The sequence below is a fragment of the Callithrix jacchus genome, chromosome 21 (assembly GCF_049354715.1).
Source record: "Callithrix jacchus isolate 240 chromosome 21, calJac240_pri, whole genome shotgun sequence".
Classification (NCBI taxonomy): Eukaryota; Metazoa; Chordata; class Mammalia; order Primates; family Cebidae; genus Callithrix; species Callithrix jacchus.
Window position 1 is genome coordinate 40,478,426 of NC_133522.1, and position 19,424 is coordinate 40,497,849.

Consider the following 19,424-nt stretch of genomic DNA (forward strand, 5'->3'; position numbering starts at 1 on the left):
GCAGTAGGATTAGCTTGAGCTAATTCAATACCCCATCTGGAAAGCACTTTTAATTTTGCATACTCAGGCAAAATGACAGTTTGCTTCAACACTTTCTTCAATTTCCTTTATATTTTCTTGTCTTCTTGGTCAGGCTGGTCTCGAACTCTTGACCTCAGGTGATCTGCCTGCCTTGGCTTCCCAAAGTACTGGGATTACAGGTGTGAGCCACTGTGCTCAGCCACTGTAATCAGCCAGTGATTTTTTACTTTTTGCTAGGCAAAAAGATCATTTTGTTGTTTTAACTTGTTTAATTATGAGTAAATCTGGCAATGTATTATGAAAACAATAACAAGAGGAGCTTGATATAAAATGTGCAAATTCAGATGTCCTTGAAGATCATTTTAGAGCCAGTATGAAGTGGGGCGATGCTGGTAGTGGGGGCTGGCTGTGGAGAAAACAAGCCAAAGGCAGACTTATGAGATCCTGAAGCTTTTGACTGGGGTTCACTCGGAGCCCAGACTCAGGCTGGTTCTGACAGGGACACCTGCCAGGCCTCGGCTTAGGGCCACAAGGTGGGAGACAGGAACTGGGGGTGAGGTCCCAGAGCCTAAGAGGCAACAACAGAGAGGTCTCTGCAGAATCCCATCTGAGCCCCAGACTCACTGTCCCAGGACAGGCTAAGCCAGAGTCTGTCCAGGAACTACTTTTGCATAAGGAGCTGGAAGTGGTCTACCCAGTAAGTGGGGGCCTGGATTCACGCAAACCATTGCACCATGGACGGCCAGAGAAACTCACAGAACCTTCCTGTGCTGGCTAACATACTCTCTCACTTCCTCTGCAGCCTCTGCCAAGCCAAGCAGCCAGCTCCTAGGGCTCCCCTCCCTCCACCTGAGGCTCCTCGTCCTCCCTTCCTCTGGAGCCTCCAGCCTCCCGGGGCTTGCCCTCCTCGCTGCCAGCTCCAGCAGGGGCTGCCAAAGGTGTGGGAGAGAGAAGTGGGCTTCCTGGGGCCACCTCCCACTTTGGGGTGTTTGGAGGGTGACGGAGTGACCGCCAGGGGGCAGTGTGGACAGGTCTCCATAGGACTGGTAAGGAAGACACCTTTGTAGCCACCTCAACAGACGGGAGCCCTCCACACGCCTTCTCCACTGCCCAGGTAACTGATATTCTCAAGTGACGCATTGTAATTTGTCTAATTCATTTAAATTGATTTCATATAATTGGGAGATCAAGATTGGTCAGTTCCAAGACAAAGTCTTAACTTGAACTCTCAGGACAGGGGTGGGTTCCTAAACTCGGTGTGTGAGTGTTGCTGGAGGACCGTCGGGCCATCTTCCACCTGCCACCGATCACATTCTTCACCAAAGAGGAGGAAATATTCAGAAACTAGCGGTACCAAACAACAACAACCAACAACAAAACACCAAAATACACACACAAAAAACGAAGCAGTTGCCACTATAAATAGATGTGTGTATACATGTGGCAGGTATGAATCTTAGCCACAAATTCAGTTCTGCAGGACACATCACATTTATTTATTTAAATCAAGTCATAATGGACTTGGACATGGTTGGAGGCTCTTACTACCTCCGCTCCACTTCCCAAGCCCAGTGCACAGGCGGGGCCTGAGGTCACCCTTACCTGATACTTGAGTTAAGTGCCCAGACACAAGCCCTTGTGGTCCCGTCATGTGGGCACAAGCAATTCTCCTGCCTTAGCCTCCAGAGTAGCTGGGATTTTAGGTACCTACCACCATGTCCAGCTAATTTTTGTATTTTTAATAGAGATGCGGGTTCACCATATTAGCCAGGCTGGTCTCAAACTCCTGACCTCAAGTGATCCACTGCCTCATCCTCCCAAAGTGGTGGGATTACAGGCGTGAGCCAACATGCCCGGCCTCCCAGTGACTGGCTTTCTGTGTGGTAAGCAGCAAGACCTAGACCAAACTCCTGGTGGTTCTTCAGTAGCACTTTCGGGAACAAAAGATACCTGACCAGGACCAAGGGGGCTTCTTCACCTTTCTCGATCTCTCTCTAGACCTTCTTTTCCTCTTAAGGAAAATGAGAGAATTAGACCAGGCAAAGACTGAGGTTCATTCGCCCTAAGAGTCTGACCTTTCTCTTTCTTATGAAACTAGAAAGGTGTGTGGGTGTGCATGTAAGCATGCGTGTGCGAGGTGTGCACAGGTGTGGCAAAGTATGTAAATGTGTCTGTGTATATGTGGGGGTGTCTTGACCCATGTGAGTGTGTATGTGTGTGTGAGGTTGTGTGTATGAGTGTGTGTATTTGTTTGCTTGTTTTCTGAGACGGAATCTCACTCTGTCGCCCAGGCTGGAGTGCATGGCACCATCTCAGCTCACTACAACCTCCGCCTCCTGGGTTCAAGCAATTCTCCTGCCTTAGTCTCCCAAGTAGCTGGGATTACAGGCACCTGCCACTATGCCTGGCTAATTTTTTGTATTTTAAGTAGAGACAGGGTTTCACCATGTTGGCCAGGCTGGTCTCAAACTCCTGACCTCAGGAGATCCACCCGCCTCGGCTTCCCAAAGTGCTGGGATTAGAGGCAGGAGCCACCACGCCTGGCTGAGTATGTGCGTCTGTGTGTTTGCTTATGGGAACGTGCAAATGTTTGTGTGAATGCATGCACGTGTCCCTGTGAATTGTGAATACGCTGGACTTATGGAGCACTCAGTTCCGGATGTGCTTCCTGTTTCCTCAGCAGCCGAGCTTGGGCCTGGCATTGAGTGACAGCACTCCAACCCCCCTGGAACCCCTCCCACACCTGCTTCCCATGGCATTCCCAGCTCCCACCACTGGGAAGCAGCTGGAATCACGAATCAGGGTAATCACTAAATTCTCTTCAACCTTCCTCAGCTCCTGGTTTGTTGAGGCAAACCCCCATTTCTGGCTTCCCCTGAGACCTCCCCTCCCCGAAACAACAGACTCACCATGGGCCCATCCAGGTCTCTTCGGGAGCTTCACGGAATTGCTTCTGCCTGGCCCCAGCTCAGAGGTTCTGACAGAATTGGCCTGGGGTGAGGCCTGGCATCCATGGGATTTTCACAAGCTTCCAGGTGATTCTACAGGGAAGCCAGGGTGAGAACCCTGGTCCTAGAACCAGGTCTGATCAGGGCCTGGTGGGGAACTGTGAGTGCAGAACATTAGCGCTCCCAGGGCCTCAGGGGTGGTTTCGAAAGGAACAGAGCACATGTTTTTCTCACATAGACATATAGAGAGAGACTTTTTAATACATACATATAGAGAGGATGTTTTCATAAAGAGAGGTTTGGGTTTTCTGTTTTGTTTTGTTTTGTTTTTTGAGATGGAGTTCCGCTCTTGTCACCCAGGCTGGAATGCCCTGGAGTGATCTCAGCTCATTGCAACCTCGGCCACCCAGGTTCAAGTGATTCTCCTGCCTCAGCCTCCCGAGTAGCTGGGATCATAGGCGCCCACCACCATGCCTGGCTAATCTTTTTTTTTTAAGTAGAGATGGGATTTTGCCATGTTGACCAGGCTGGTCTCAAACTCATGACCTCAAGTGATCTACCTGCTTCGGCCTACCAAAATATTGGCCTGGGTTTTATATAGGTTAAAAAGATAGAAAATAGGTAATGAGATTAGGCTTCCCCTTGCTTTCAAAACATGGTTTGGGAGCCTCAGAACTGGTTCTACTCTGCGATAGCCATGAGTACTGTTCCTCCAACTTTTGGCTCTCAGCCTTCCAGGCACCAGCGGGATGGGACTTCCCTGCCACTCATGGTTGAGTGGAGCCATGGGCTTATTCTAGCTAATGAGTAGTGGATGGAAGTGGTGCGTGTCTCTTCCAGGCCTAGAGCATTTAACTGTCCAGGTGAAATTCTCAGGGCCTCTTCCCCCAGGTGCTGAGAATGGCAATGTTTCCAGAGGGTCTGCGGGGGCAGCCTGAGTCTCAGAGCACAGCCCCCAGTGGACCTGCTGCACATATGTGGCAGGGAAAGGAAGAGAGCCAGCTGTCTGCAGCCACTGAGAGTCTGGGGTGGTTGTTTTCATGATGAAACCAGCTCGCCCTGACTCATACAGCCTTTGAGTTATATAGATGGGGAATGAGGCTCTTGGGCCCCTCTGCTCTCACAAAGCAATAGTCTAGCTAAATCCATCTATCGGCCAGGCACAGTGGCTCACGCCTGTAATCCCAGCACTTTGGGTGGCCAAGGGGGGTGGGTCACCTGAGGTCAGGAGTTGGAGGCCAGCCTGGCCAGCATTGTGAAACCCCATCTCTGCTAAAAATACAAAAATTAGCCTGGTATGGTGGTGGGAGCCTATGATCCTAGCTACTTGAGAGGCTGAGGCAGGAGAATTGCTTGAACCTGGGAGGCGGATGTTGCAGTGAGCTGAGATAGCACCATTGAGCTCCAGCCTGGGCAACAAGAGCAAAATCCTGTCTGAAAAAAAAAAAAAAAAAAAAAATCCATCTATCTAGGGAAGCAGAGAAGGGGAGGTGCTGGCTCGCACCTGTATATTGTCACGCAGGTGACAATTGTTCAAAAGTCAGGACACCTGGAGCGATACCTCAGCCACACCTAGGTGAGGGCCTTAAGGCCACACCAACAGGAAGTGGCAGAGATGGGACGCACATTGGTCTTCTCACTCCCAGTCCAGCACTGAGCTGCGAACTACCAGGACACCATGCCCCCACATGAGTAGTCTTCCCACTCCTCACCTGGAAGGAAAAGTGTTTTTTGGACAAATACCTAATGGAGACATTACATGGGCTTTGGAATCCATTAGACCTAGCTTCTTGAAACTCTTGCTAGCTGCGTGACAATATACAAGTTTCTTAACCTCTCTGAGCCTCAGTCCTCTAATTACACTCCCCTCATAGAGTTTCTAAGAGCAACCCCGGGGCTGGCACATGTCAATGCACCTAGCATTTGGTGGAGTTTGTTAAATGTTGGTTATCTTCTCTCCCTATTGCACCTTGAATGGTAAAGGTGGCCTGCCAGCCTCCATTCCCCAGCAGTGCCCTGAGCTCATTCAGGTGTTCATCCATCTCCCACAGAACTCAGGTTCTTTTGGAGGAAGCCATGTCAAGTCCTGCTCCAGGCTTAAGCCAGTCGCACATTCCCTGCCCTGCCCCATTGCCAGGTTCGGGAGCGTGCTCGTGATCCAAGCGTCCCACCCCCAGATACATCTCAAGATTCTTGCTTGTACTTATGGACACTCAGGCTCCTCCAAGAAGGAATCGAACTTGCTTCTCTTTATGTCCTTTCCTCTGGGAGATGTGTTCTCATCAACATGTTCAGACGCGGCCCATCCAGCAGGGGACAGCCTGGGCTCAAGCTGGGATGCCTATTTAATTTATTTTCTGCTAATTAAACTTCCTAATATACTCCACTCTGAGCGTGTTTGCAGGCAGGGGTGTGGGATAAGCGGCCCTGCCTGGCTGGGAGACGAGGCAGCTCCCTGCTGCACTGTGTATTAATAAAGAGACATGCATGGCAGTGCCTGTTTGGGCCAAGGTGGCAGCTTAGGACAGAAGGCACGTGGCAATCAGGGTTTCAAACAACCCAGGAAGAACACTGCTTCAGGGAAGACAGCTCAGCATCTCCCTGGCAAAGAATAATGACATTGGTAATACTCTCCAAAGAATTTCAGGATTTTGAGCAAACAGAAAAGCAACACAGAAATTCATATCATCAAAACAATATGGCTTTATTGGACCCTTAAGACTTTTATTGGAGGCTCAAGAGCATAATCCTGCTGGTTGGTTTCACTTCGTCGATTTTCCGTTGTGTCTAATTACATTGCTCATGCTGATGGCAGATGACCATCAGCTCTTTTCCTGCCTGTCCTGAGGTTCATCCACCAATGTTTCAGTTCTGCTGTAAGATATTGTCCTGAACCCCCAACATCTCGTGCGTGCTGTTTTTTTTTTAAGAGTTCATAGCGGGTGGAAGACTCTCCTCTGTAACACACTTAGGTTCCCTCCCAACCAGGCCTGGGAGGAGGAGGAGTCTAGCTTGTGGGGGCTGTTCATATGCTGTGGACCATGCAGAACCTGGAGAGGTCATGACCCCCTCTAAAAGTCATCTGCCCTGAGCCCTTCCCTTTGTAGGAGGCATTTACTAAATGCCAGGTTCCTGAAAGGCTCTGGGATGGGCACTCCCTCTCCCAAGCCCTCTCTTTCATTACTGCTTTTCTATTTCTGACCAGGGTTCCCTGTCCCTCCTCCCTGCTCCCATGGGACCCCAGTTCACCTCCATCTTTGCTCAGTTGCCCTGCACTGTAGCAGTCCATTCACATGCTGTCTTCTCCAGAAGAAATAGCTGGAGGAGAAGTTTACAGGGTTTCCTGGGCCAGGGCTGGTCTACAGTCACCGGGCAGCAGGAAACAACCCTTCAGGGCCCAGGAAGGCCAAGGCTGGTGGGCAGGTACAGGGGGAGCTCTCCACCACTGTGTAACCTGGAGGCTGTTTCCCCTGGACCCTGCTGATGGGACCCCAGACACTTCAGGCTGCCCACTACCCTGCATGTCTCCCCGTGCCCCGGCTTCCCTGCATGTCTGCCTGACACGGACAGTGCCCCCTCAGGCCTCAGGACACCCTCTGTCCTGGAGGCCTGTGCCATGGGCCCTGTGTGCCATGGGTGAGGTGCACAGCAGCCTCCGGGTCACACTTGCCCTGCCAAGGAGCCTCCAGGAACTGGGAACTCCACAGGGCACAGAGGACTCACACCAACACTGTGCTGAGAGATTTCACTACGTTGCAACCTGGCTTCCACCTGCACTAAGCTTCGTCCCCAAAGGCGACCCCAGCCCGGGCTGAGTCTTGGCTCAAGACTTTGCAGTACAGCCAAACCACAAAATACGCCTTGTCCAGCCCACCCTGCTAAACCGTTTTCAGTAGTTCTTCCCTCACCCTTCAGGAACTTTCCACTTCCAGGTGGCCCCCGTTCCATGTTCGTTTCCTCTTAGTCCCTTTTTGTTCCCTTTCTGTTCCCCCTTTGAAGACCTCATTCACCGTTTTCTCAGTTGGGGCTGAGCTTGGTTGGTTCTGGAATCTGTCTCCCCTGCTGCAGGAGTCTGAAGGAGTCCGTCTTGCCGCCTGAAGCACATGTCCAGCGCTGCTTTTTTTTTGATGAGTGTCTTAGTCAGTTCAGGCTGTTAGAACAAACACCATAGACTGGGTAGCTTAAGCACCAAACGTTTCTCTCTCACAGTTCTGGAAGCTGGAAGTCTGAGGCCAAGGTGTTGGCAGATTCGGTGCCCGGTGAGGGCCTGCTTCCTGGTCCATGGAAAGGACACTTCTTGCTGTGTCCTCACATGGTGCAGAGAGAGAGGGAGGTGGCTGGTGTCTCTTTCCTGTAAGGGCACTGATCCCATCATGGGGGCTCTACCATCGTGACCTCATCTAAACTTCCTGAAAAGTCTCACCTCCATACTATCACATTGGCGATTAGGGTTTTAACGTAGATTTTTGGGGATGAAGGGCAAAAGCGTTCAGTCCATGGCACATGCCCAGTGCCCTGACTCCTGTGACTGCCACACCACAGCCTCGCTGGGCCTCTGTCCTGAAGGCATGTGCCATGGGTCCTGTATGCCATGGGCGAGGTGCACAGCCGCCTCTGGGCCATGCCACCAGCGAGTAAGCTCCTGGCACCTTGGCTCTCTCTGATCACCCATCTACCAGTCTTGCGGCTCCTGTGCATTGGAGGATTTGCTCCCTGGGGACTGTGGGCCAACTGTGGCCCCTGCCAACCATGAACTTCCCCTCCTGCTAGTGGCTGCGATCACATCTTCTCTAAAGATGTCCGAAGCCCAGCCTTGGGGAACCGAGTTGAATCTTTCCTGGGTACTGAGACCTAGGGAACCCTTGAGAGTTCTCTTTGTACTTGATAGTTTCTTCCTCACTAAGCGTAATCATTTCTTCACAGGGAACTTCCTCTATTCAAGTGACCGTATGGTTTCTGCCTCCAGCTTCATTTTTTGGTACTGTAAGAGAGGCAAGCATGGAGCATAGGGGCACAGGGGATGGGCAACTGGCAAGCAGGGAGATGCGTGCTGCACACTTAGTGCCTGGTACACACCAAGTTCTTTTAGTCTGGATTTCATTATTTTTCAATGAGTATTGCTATTTTTAAAAGAACAGTTGCAATATTTATTGTGTGTTTTGCAGTAAGTGGGTAAAGATCAGTAAGATATTGTAGATCAATTAATCAATGTTATCTTTTATTCTTTATTTTTAAAATTATTTTTTTGAGACAGAGTCTCATTCTGTCACCAGGCTGGAGTGCAGTGGCCTGATCTTGGCTCACTGCAACCTCTGGCTCCCTGGTTCAAGCAGTTCTCCTGCCTCAGCCTCCCGAGTAGCTGGGACTACAGGCATGCACCACCATGCCCTGCTAATTTTTGTATTTTTTAAGTAGAGACGAGGTTTCACCATGTTGGCCAGGATGGTCTTGATCTCCTGACCTTGTGATTCACCCGCCTCGGCCTCCCAAAGTGCTGAGATTACAAGTGTGAGCCACTGCACCCAGCTGATATCTTTTATTCTTAAAAATCATATTCTCCTGGTTCAGTGGGAAACAGACTGCTGACCTGTATTTACAGTATTATGTGGTAAGGGTTCTCATTTTCAGGTGTGTGTTAGTCCTTTCTCATGCTGCTAATAAAGACATACCAGAGACTGGGTAATTTATAAGGAAGGAGGCTTAGTTGACTCCCAGTTCCACATGGCTGGGAAGGCCTCAGGAAACATACAATCATGGCAGAAGAGGAAGGAAACACATCCTTCTTCACATGATGGCAGGAAGGAGAAGGGCAGAGCAAAGGAGAATTATAAAACCATCAAATCTTGTGAGAACTCGATCTCTATCATGAGAACAGCATGGAGATAATTACCTCCCACCAAGTGCCTTCCAAGACATGGGGATTATGGGATCCATAGTTCAATATGAGATTTGTGGGGACACAGCCAAACCATATCAAGGTGCCGTCTGTGAGCACCTGCCTCCACCCCTCCTTCATCCTTGCCCTCCTTCTGAAACGATTTGGTGAAATCTGGTCTCTGCCTCAGTTTCACGGCTTCCCCATGACTCCAGTTACTTCCTGATTAGCTTAAACTAAACCAAACTAAGTTACCCCAGGAAAGGATTTCTGTTCCTGACACCCCCCAACTCCCTGCTGCTTCCACTCCCCCTGTATGCTTCTGGGCACATCCCCGCGCCCCTTTGCTGCCTTCTAACCCACCCACTTCAAGCCTCTATCCCATGAGTTTCATAAAATCAGAGAAGATCAGGGCTTGAGGTGGTGGTGAGGAAATGATAGGAAACACATTTCTGGATGGGCTCGGCCATCCTGCAGATCCCTAGACCACTCCTCCCCCTTCTTTCTCTCCCTCCAGAGAACAGCTTCTCCTTGACTCCTGTGGAATAGTTCTGCTCACATTCTGCTCCAAGTCTTGGCAAACAAATGTAGTTCCTGTCCTTGGAAAGATTCTGTTGAATAAAATTTTCTCTGTTTGATCCATCCAAATGTTTACAAAGTGCTGTAGAAGCTCTGGAGGAACAAGCAGTTCTGCCTTAGGGATCAAGAAGGTTTCACAGATGGGGTGATATCTGAGCAACAATGATTATTTTTAGGTGGCTCTTGCTCTGTCGCCCAGGCTGGAATGTCATGATGTGATATCAGCTCACTGCAACCTCCACCTCCTGGGTTCAAGTGATTCTTCTGCCTCAGCCTCCCAAGTAGTTGGGATTACAGGTGCCTGCCACCATGCCCAGCTAATTTTTGTTTTTTAAGTAGAGACAGTGTTTCACTATATTGGTTAGGCTGGTCTCTAACTCCTGACCTCAAGTGATCTGCCCACCTTGGCCTCCCAAAGTGCTGATATTACAGGCGCGAGCTACTGTGCCCAGCCAACAGTACTTTTAAATTGGCATTTTCTTCAAAGACTTGGGTGCCCTCTGGATGTAGAAGGGGCCCATGACCCAGCTTCAGCCAATCAGAGCACTCCACTTGCTGGGCCACCTATATACCTGCTCTTCCCTGATCCACTACAATGCCCTTACTCTGAGATCTGAAATCTGAGCAAAAGCACAAAGAGGCAGACATGGGAGCTGAGCTGTCTTTTGGGAGGATCCTAGTGATTCTCACTGAAGAATTCATTCTCCGGCTGAAGCCACCAAGTGAGGACCCCAAGACAGACTAACCTGTCTCCTGAGGCTGGGAGGAGCTGCTGTCCTTTTGATTCTGTGAGCTACCTCAGTTGCCTTCCCCCAAATCACTCACACACACACACACACACACACACACGCACACACGCACGAGCTAGGTAGAGCTGTTTTCTGTAATTGCCAACAGAACACTAACTGTATTTGAAGAATGAGCTGGCATTCTTCTGCTCCAGTAGAAGTCAGAGGGATCGGTTATGAGAATCAGAGCCCGCCTGTGACTCCAGGAAGAGATGCATAAATACCAACAAACTTTTAGTCTCTAAATTCTTTCTTTAAATCCTTCTTTTTAAAAATGTGAGGAGTACATCACACAAGAAAATCAAATCTTAATGCAACCAAGTGATCCAAGTTTTACTGAAGAGATGGGTTACAATCACCTGGGCAGCTCCAGTTACCTTGATTTGGTTTGTTACAAACCCTGGTACCGTCAGCCACAGATTCCCAGAGGAATTCATTCCTGGATGACTTCCTCATTGAATTTAAGTAATTTCCATTTCAGAGGAATGGCCTTTATCTGACCTGATCCCCTAAATCTTAGGGGAAACTTACACAGGGACATAGACAGTAGGTGTCTGGAATGTTCAGAATCTGCATGTTCTGTCACTGTCTCCATCAGGGTTGGTGGCACATGCAAATCTCTTTCCCACTCTCTGGTTGAACATTTAACGTCATGGTGCCCACACCTTTCCAATTAGTCTCTGTACACGGGGTTTGTCAAGACAGAGGTTCATGGTCCTGACCCTGAGCATGTCAGAGTTCAGGCGTTTTATGCGAAATACCCATACTACTTGGGATCATTTCCCACTGGTAGTGCTCACAATGGAGCAGACACAGCCCTAGTTCCCATCCAACACATCTCCAAGGCTGACTCGCAGACCAGCTCCCAGAAAGGGAGTGATTTTAGATCAGGCAGCAGAGAGGTGGCCTAGGAAGACATCCTTGGAGTTCATGCACCTGTGTCTGGGCAACAACAGGAAGACGGTGGTTTTGCTCCTTGGGAGGTACCTTTGGAGCCAGTCTCTGATCACGTGTCTGACAGGACAGGCATCCTTGGGGTTTCCATGGCAGTCTACTGACAGTCAGGGGTATGGATTAAGTGGTACAGAGTCTCACTGTATACTCTTCGAGAGGCCAAGCAAAGAGATGTCTTACAAATGATCATTGAGCTGAAGGAGTGCACAGAATCCATTTTCTCCCCTATAAATAGAAAAATCTTGGTGAAAGAAAGGTGATGCCAGCCTCCCACACAGAACATCACACATCTTCTCTTTTCATGTTTGACTCCAAGGCCCACTTCCTTCAGGAAATAATTTATCCGATGATATCTTTTAGGATATTCTTGGTTGTGAGGTACAAAAGCCTAGCTCCAACAGACTTAATAAAAGGAACTCATTGGTTCACGAACTGAAAAACTCCAGTGATAATGAAGGCTCTGGGTGCAGTTGGTCCAGGCTCTGTTCTCTGTAATTTCTTTGTTCTGCTCCCCTCTAGTTGCTGTTTTTTTTTTTTTTTTTTTTGCCCTCAAGTTGGCTTTCTTCATGGTGGCAAAATGGATCCAGCAATGCCGTGATTAGTGGCTGTGTAAAATGAGGATGAGACTTGCTGGGCTGCATTCCAGGAGAGCAGGCATTCTTAGTCACAAGGTGAGACAGGAGGCCAACAGGACTGGCATCACAAGATACGGGTCACAAAGACGCTGTTGATAAAACAGGATGCAATAAAGAAGCCAGCCAAAACCCATCAACACCAAGATGGGGATAAATGTGACCTCTGGTCATCCTCACTGCTCATGATATGCTAATTGTGATGCATTCGTGGGTAAAAGACCCTTCTAGTGGTGCCAGGACAGTTTGCAAATGCCATGGCAATGTCCGGAAGTTACTCTATACGGTCTAAAAGAACTGAGGGTTCTGAGTTCTCAGTTCTGAAAAATCCCTGCCCCTTTTCTGGAGTATTCATGAATAATCCACCCCCTTTTTAGTGTATAATCAAGAAATAATCATAGTGTACTCAGTCAAGCAGCCCGTGCTGCTGCTCCACCTATGGAGTAGCCATCTTTTGTTTCTTTACTTTCTTAATAAACTTGCTTTCACTTTACTTTATAGATTTGCCCTGAATTCTTTCTTGTGCAAGGTCCGAGAACCCTCCCTTGGGGTCTGGATCAGGATCCGATTCTTGTAACAATTCCAGGCTCAGATCTACTTTTAGCACCATACAGAGCAAGAGAAAGTTTTTTGGTCCAGAGTTTCCCATTAAAGTTCTTCTGGTCATTCTTTGTGTTGTTTTGCTTAGGCCGGGGGTCCATCCTGGTCCCAAGCAACGAGGCCAGGACATGGGATGCAACGACTGGATCAGTCCAGGCCTCCTATTCCCACTTCTTAAGAATTTATTATTATTTTTTCAAAAATTATTTTCAGTTAGCTTTCTCAGGTCGAAACTTATTCCAGTTCTTGAACTGAGGGTAGTTTCAACGTCCCTAGTGCTATATGGGTCCTCAAATGAAAATCTGGGGCAGCTGGATTAGAGAAGGGGAACTTCATGCTTCAGAGACCAGCACCAAGGGGCGATTGTGCCAATTCACTCTTCCTATTCTCGGAGTTCCTATCACCCAAGTTTTGGCCATTCAGCCCCATTTGAATGCATTCTGCTGTCCTATGTCTGCGGATTACATTTTTGTCTACCTCTGTGTCTTCCGTTTTGTCTCGCCCTGTACACATCTCAAATTTATGCATAAAGCCTATATAAATTATACAAATAAACAAACACTTCTGTTTTCAACCTGTAGGATATGACAATGACGATGACAATGGTAATGATGATGTGGAAAATGTGTAAAGAAAAAGAAATACTTTGAAATGTATCTCACCTCCAAAACAAAGCTTGGGGTTTAGTTCTGACCTTTATGAGGTTTCATGGGGTGAACTGCAAACCACTGTCTATGGACAGGAAAAAGATATTTCATCTCTAGCCCCAGGGACATCTCCGAAAGCTGAACTGGATGAACTTTATATAAATTATTCATCTAGGGCCTGGTACGGTGGCTCAAGCCTGTAATTCCAGCACTTTGGGAGGCCGAGGCGGGTGGATCACGAGGTCAAGAGATCGAGACCATCCTGGTCAACATGGTGAAACTCCATCTCTACTAAAAATGCAAAAAAGTAGCTGGGCATGGTGGCGCGTGCCTGTAATCCCAGCTACTCAGGAGGCTGAGGCAGGAGAATTGCCTGAACCCAGGAGGCAGAGGTTGCGGTGAGCCAAGATTGCGCCATTGCACTCCAGCCTGGGTAACAAGAGCGAAACTCCATCTCAAAAAAAAAATTTGTTTATCTAGTTTATATACAAATTTATATACAAAACATAATTTTCTCTTTGCCTGCAGAAAGCCACTTGTAGCAATTCTGTTAATCAGAATCTCCCTAAGTTAGTCATCTAGATAAGATCTTATTTCGTTTTTGGACAAAGAAAAGTATATAAGTAACAAGTATTTGTGCTGTTGAGTGAACATTTGAGTGAAGCATATGATATTTAATATAAGGAAATCTCAAAGTGTCCACATGGAAACTCTCATGGATTCAGATGACAGCACAAGCCATCAACTGATATGCAGACAGAATTCTGTTGTGGAACAAGGCAATACAACCACTGCTTAGAGACTAATTGTCAATGAATTAGTCATTTCCTGTTTCAGAATCGCACCGCCACCACCACCACCACCAACATCAATCACCACCACCTACACCACCATCATCAGCATCATGACTGCCACCAATAACATCGCCGACACCAACACCATCATCAACATAAACCATCACCACCACCACCACTCACCACAAGGCTTATGTTGACATACTTATTTCACTTTTCAAAATACATTCACATGCATGGTTTCATTGGATCTCATCTACTTGGTAAGGTTGGCAGATCTGACATCGTTAGCCTCATTGTATCTGTACGGAAACTAAGTCCTAGAGAAGTGAAGTGACGTGGGAAAGGACAACGGAATGATTGATTAGCAAGCCCAGATTAGAGTTTGGTTCTTCTGACTCAAAAATTAATGTCTTTTGCTTTAAAAAAAAACTTTTTTTTAAGACAAGGTCTTGCTCTGTTACCGAAGCTTGAGTGCAGTGATGTGATCGCAGTTTATTGCAGCCTCAATTTCCCAGGTTCAAGAAATCCTCCCACCTCAGCCTCTCAAGTATATGGGACCACAGGGACGTGACCAGCTAATGTGTTTTAAAATTGTTTTGTAGAGGTCAGGAGTGGTGGGTCACATCTATAATCCTAGCACTTTGGGAGGCTGAGGCGAGAGGATCACCTGAGGTCAGGAGTTTAAGACCAGAGTGGCCAAAATAGTGAAACCCCATCTCTACTAAAAATACAAAAAAGTCAGGAATAGTGGCACGTGCCTATAATACCAGCTACTCAGGAGGCTGAGGTAGGAGAACTGCTTGAACCCAGGGGCAGAGGTTGCTGTGAGCTGAGATCGTGCCATTGCACTTTAGCCTGGGCGACAAGAGCGAAACTCTATCTATAAAAAACAAAAAACAAACAAACAGAAAACAATTTCATAGAAATGTGGTCTTGCTAGGTTGACCAGGCTGGACTTGATCTTCTGGGCTTGAGTGATTCTACTGCCTCAGGGCCCCCAAGGGTTAGGATTACAGGCATGAGCCACCACACCTGGCTCCAGTGCTGTTTATTTTTTTTTTTGACATACCTAATTCTTTCAATAAAAATGAAGAATTTCCAACTTCTGTTATTAATAACTTTGGTCCTATGTTCAAGCTGAAGTCTTTCAAATAAAACAGACTTTTAAATCTGTCCCCAACCCCCGGATGTCCCAGGTGAGAACCAGCCGCTCAGTTTACGGGATTCCCCAGAAGCTGAATTTTAATCCAGGGCATTCGACTCCAAGTTTACCCTTCTTTCCATGACAAGGAGCCACCTCCTTGTGTGCCCCCAGGAGTCTCCCGGATTCTTCTGAGAACTATGGAACAGGGCTGCTCTCCACAGCACAGGCTTTCCCAGGGAAGAATGAATCTGGCTAGAAGTGCTGCCCCGCTCTCCCTTTTCCAAGCACCTCGAAGCCTGAGAAGGAACTTGGTGGCTGGCTCTGGTCACAACCTGGCAGCCTGAGGCACCCTGGTCAGCAATGCACCCCAGCCCCACCCAAAGGCTCCGAGTGAACCCAAAGCTGCTCCCCTCCAAGAAGTCTGGGGCCACCCTGGGGAAAGCCTCCTGGCCTTGGTTTTCAGGGGCTGTCTGGGGTTGCGGTCTGGGGCCCGCTGCTCCCGCCCTTTGGCCCCAGGCGGGCCTGGCAGGGCTGCAGCACAGCTCTGTTGCTGATGATCAGTGTGGGGCATTTGGTGACCTTGCCCTGGAGCCCTTTCATTTTGAGTTCAGAGGTCAGATTTGAGTAATAAACATCTTCCAAGCACTTGTCATTTTTTCTGAGGATGTTGCTGGCCAGCCGGAAGAGGAAAATCACCGCATAGATGCCGAAGATCGTGAGGATGTACCAGGCAGCGCTAGTTCCGTCTGGCACCTTCAGGGCCCTGGTGGAGTTGGTGCCGTTCCTCCCCTCCGTGTGGCCACCCGGCGGGAGCCCCAGGAGGATGCTGGCCTGCGTCTGGTTGGAGGCTTCATGGGGAGTCCACTTGGCCCCTGAGAAACAGAGAGGTCCAGATGAGACCTAGCATCCTGGGCTGAGGGCTGCCTGGCCACACCAAGGAGAATGGAGCCCTCATAGTCATGCAAACGTGGCTCTGCTCAAAGAGGCCTTCTCCGAGGCATGAGCAGGAGTGTAACAACAGGTATGTCAATATATTTTTAAAAATCGAAAGAGTCCAAAACACTATGTTTTTTGTTAGTTTGTTTTCGGAAAGACAGAGTCTCGCTGTCACCCAGGCTGGAGTGCAGTGGCATGATCATAGCCCACTACAGCCTCGAACTCCTGAGCTCAATCGATCCTATTGCCCCAGTCTCCCAAATAGCTGGAACTATAGACATGTGGCACCATGCTGGCTAATTTTTTTCTTCCTTTTTTTTTTTTTTTTGTAGAGCTTGAGTCTCGCCATGGTGCCCAGGCTGGTCTTGAATTCCTGGTCTCAAGAGAGCCTCTCACCTTAGCCTCCCAAGCATTGGGATTCCAGGCATGAGCCACTATGCCCAGAAAAACATTAAGTTCTTGGATAGGAGACACTGCATCATGAAGCTGTCAGTTAGCCCTCAAATAATCTATACAACAAACATAATAGCAATAAAAATATCGATAGAATTTCTTTGTGAAATCAACAGACTATTCATTTAGAAAAAGCAACTGTTGGCCGGGCGTGGTGTCTCATGCCTATAATCCCAGCATTTTGGGAGGCTAAGGTGGAAAGATCGTTTGAGTCCAGGAAGTTGAGACCAGCCTGGACAACACAACAAGACCCTGTCTCTACAATAAATAAAAAAAAATAGCCAGGTATGGTGGTGCAAGCCTGTGGTCCCAAGTGCTCAGGAGGCTGAGGCCAGAGGATTGCTTTAGTCCAGGAAGTTGAGGCTGCAGTGAACTGTTCACACTACTACATTCCAGCATGGGACCCTATAAAAAAGAAAGAAAGAAGAAAAGAAAAAGAAAGAAAAAAAGAAGAGAAAAGAAAAATCAACTGTCAAAAATAATTAGAAAAAAATCTGAATAAAAAGGAATGATTAATGAATTAGCCTAGCCACAAATTTTAAATTAGCCAGCCAGAAAAACTAATTTACATTTTTTTCAATAAATGAATGCTTTATATGCACACAGCCCAGCTGGGGTTTGCTGGACTTTGCAGAGTGTGTGGGTTGGGGGTTCTTCAGAACCAGATACAACTCTCCCTATAAAACAACAACAGCCCTGGGAGCAGTGACTCACTCCTTAATCCCACCACTTTGGGAGGCTGAGGCAGTGATCACCTCAGGTCAGGAGTTGGAGACCAGCTTGGCCAGCAAAACCCCGTCTCTACTAAAAATACAAAAATTAACTGGGTGTGGTGGTACATGCCTGTAATTTCAGCTACTTGGGAGGCTGAGGCAGGAGAAGCGCTTGAGACCAGGAGGCGGAGGTTGCAGTGAGCCAAGATCGCACTGCCGCCCTCGAGCCTGGGTGACAGAGCAAGACTCCATCTTAAAAAAACAAAAATAAAAATCAAAAAACTACAACAGCTGAAACAGTGTGATGCTGAAAACACAGGCAAGCAGACCAATAGAACAGAGCAAAAACAGCATCCATAGTTAGGAATTAGAATTTGGTACCTAATAAAGGAACATTTCTGATTGCTAGGGAAAAAATGAATTATTCAATACGTAGCTTTGGTGGAAATAGCATTAGACACTCATCTCTCCACCATATAACCAGATAAATAGGTCCAGATTGAAAAAAACAGTCCAGATAGATCAAATCTTTTAACATGAAAAGTGAAACAATTTATAGTACTAGAACACAGCATGGCAGATTTTTTCTTGATCACTTCAGAGTGGAATGTCCTTTTTAAGCATAACAAAAATTCAGAAGAAAAAAAGACGAAATAGAAATTAAGTTCAACTACATAAAAAAAATTTAAGCTATTTCAATCATAAAATCATGAGGCTATTTCATACCATAAAATCATGATAAAGTGCAATCTGTATCACTGATTTTCTAAATAGCCTTCAGTTCTGTAAGAAAAAGTTCAAAACTGCAGTAGAAAAATGTGCAAAAGATGTGGACAAATAGTTCATAGGGAAAAAATGAACGTTCAACATAAGAAGAACTTTGCAATATCACTCATATAAGAAAAATGCAAAATTACGACAACTAGATAACATTTTGCTACCTATTGAGTTTGCAAATTCATGATGTTTCAGAATAAGCTATGTGGATATGTGTGCAGGATAAGCAGGCCCTTGTATTATTGCTGGTAATTCATACAACCAACATGGAGGGCACACAGACAAGATCTATGAGCATTACAGATGCACTTACCTTGACCCAGCAATTCCGTCTCTAGGAATCTATCCTAAAGACGCTCTAGAACATCTAGAAACAATATATGCTGAAGGTTAGTCATTGCAGAGCTGCTTGTGATGACGAATGCTTGGAAGCAGCTTGAATAGCAGCAACTGAGGAATGGGGAAATACATTTAGGAACCTCCATGCAGTGGAATACTACGCAGTCATAAAAAGTAATAAGGAGTTTTTTTTTTATGATACTAAATGTTAGTAAGTGAAAAAACAAGCCAATCGTGATATGCTATGCAACACCACTTGTAAAAAAGTGGAGTGGGGTTATATGTTACTTGCTTGTAGTTTTTGTATATATAGAACATCTTTGGAAGAATGCATAAGAAATTAGTATTTGCAGTTATCTCTGGGGAAGAGACCTGGGGGAAGAAGATGTATTTTCACCATATGCCCTTTTGTGCACTTAGTACCGTGTGTACTTATTTTTAAAAAGAAAGAGTACAAGTTGATATTTTTCTGGTCTCCTTGGTGAAGTGCCCCTGGGTAAAGACGTTGTGTGCCCTTGTAAGACCAGTAGATTAAGATCTCAATTGCTGTTTAATTCAAAACTGTTTTCTGTACTTGGAGAGGCAGTGGAGAAAATGAAACAATGAAAACTAGGGATGTAGGGTGCAATGCTGTGAAACACTTCCCAGTGGGGCTTTCCTGGCTCAAACCCCCATTTCCTGCTCCATGTGAACACGGATGTATTTAAAAACACATCATAGGATCAATCTCCTAGCCCCCTGGGTAGACCCAAAGTGCTCCAAAATGCTTCCCATTTGATTGGTATTTGTTTGTTTTTTGCTGATGCAAGACTCAGAGAAGTCAGTAATTTTTTTAAATTATAGTTAGTTACCAGAAGGAGTGAATGAGCTTATTACTTTTAGATGAAGGAAGAAATTATTGAAAAATTACTTTTCAAACTACATGTGACAAAGCCCAGGACAATGAATAGATTTAATTATGTAAAATTAGTCACTCTCAAGAAACAACATAAATTGCGAGCACAAATTTTACACCATTGTTTGGTGAAATGGTTTGAGATATTAAGGTAAGGAAGGCAAAAAATTCCTGTAATTATTACAATAACTAACAGACAGCAAATCAACCCAACAAGAAAACAGTGTCCTTATATTAGGGAAAGAGAACTTATTGAAACTTGGAACACATGTATAAACTCATAGAACTTTCTGTGGAAATTGCCACAGAACAATGGAATATATTCA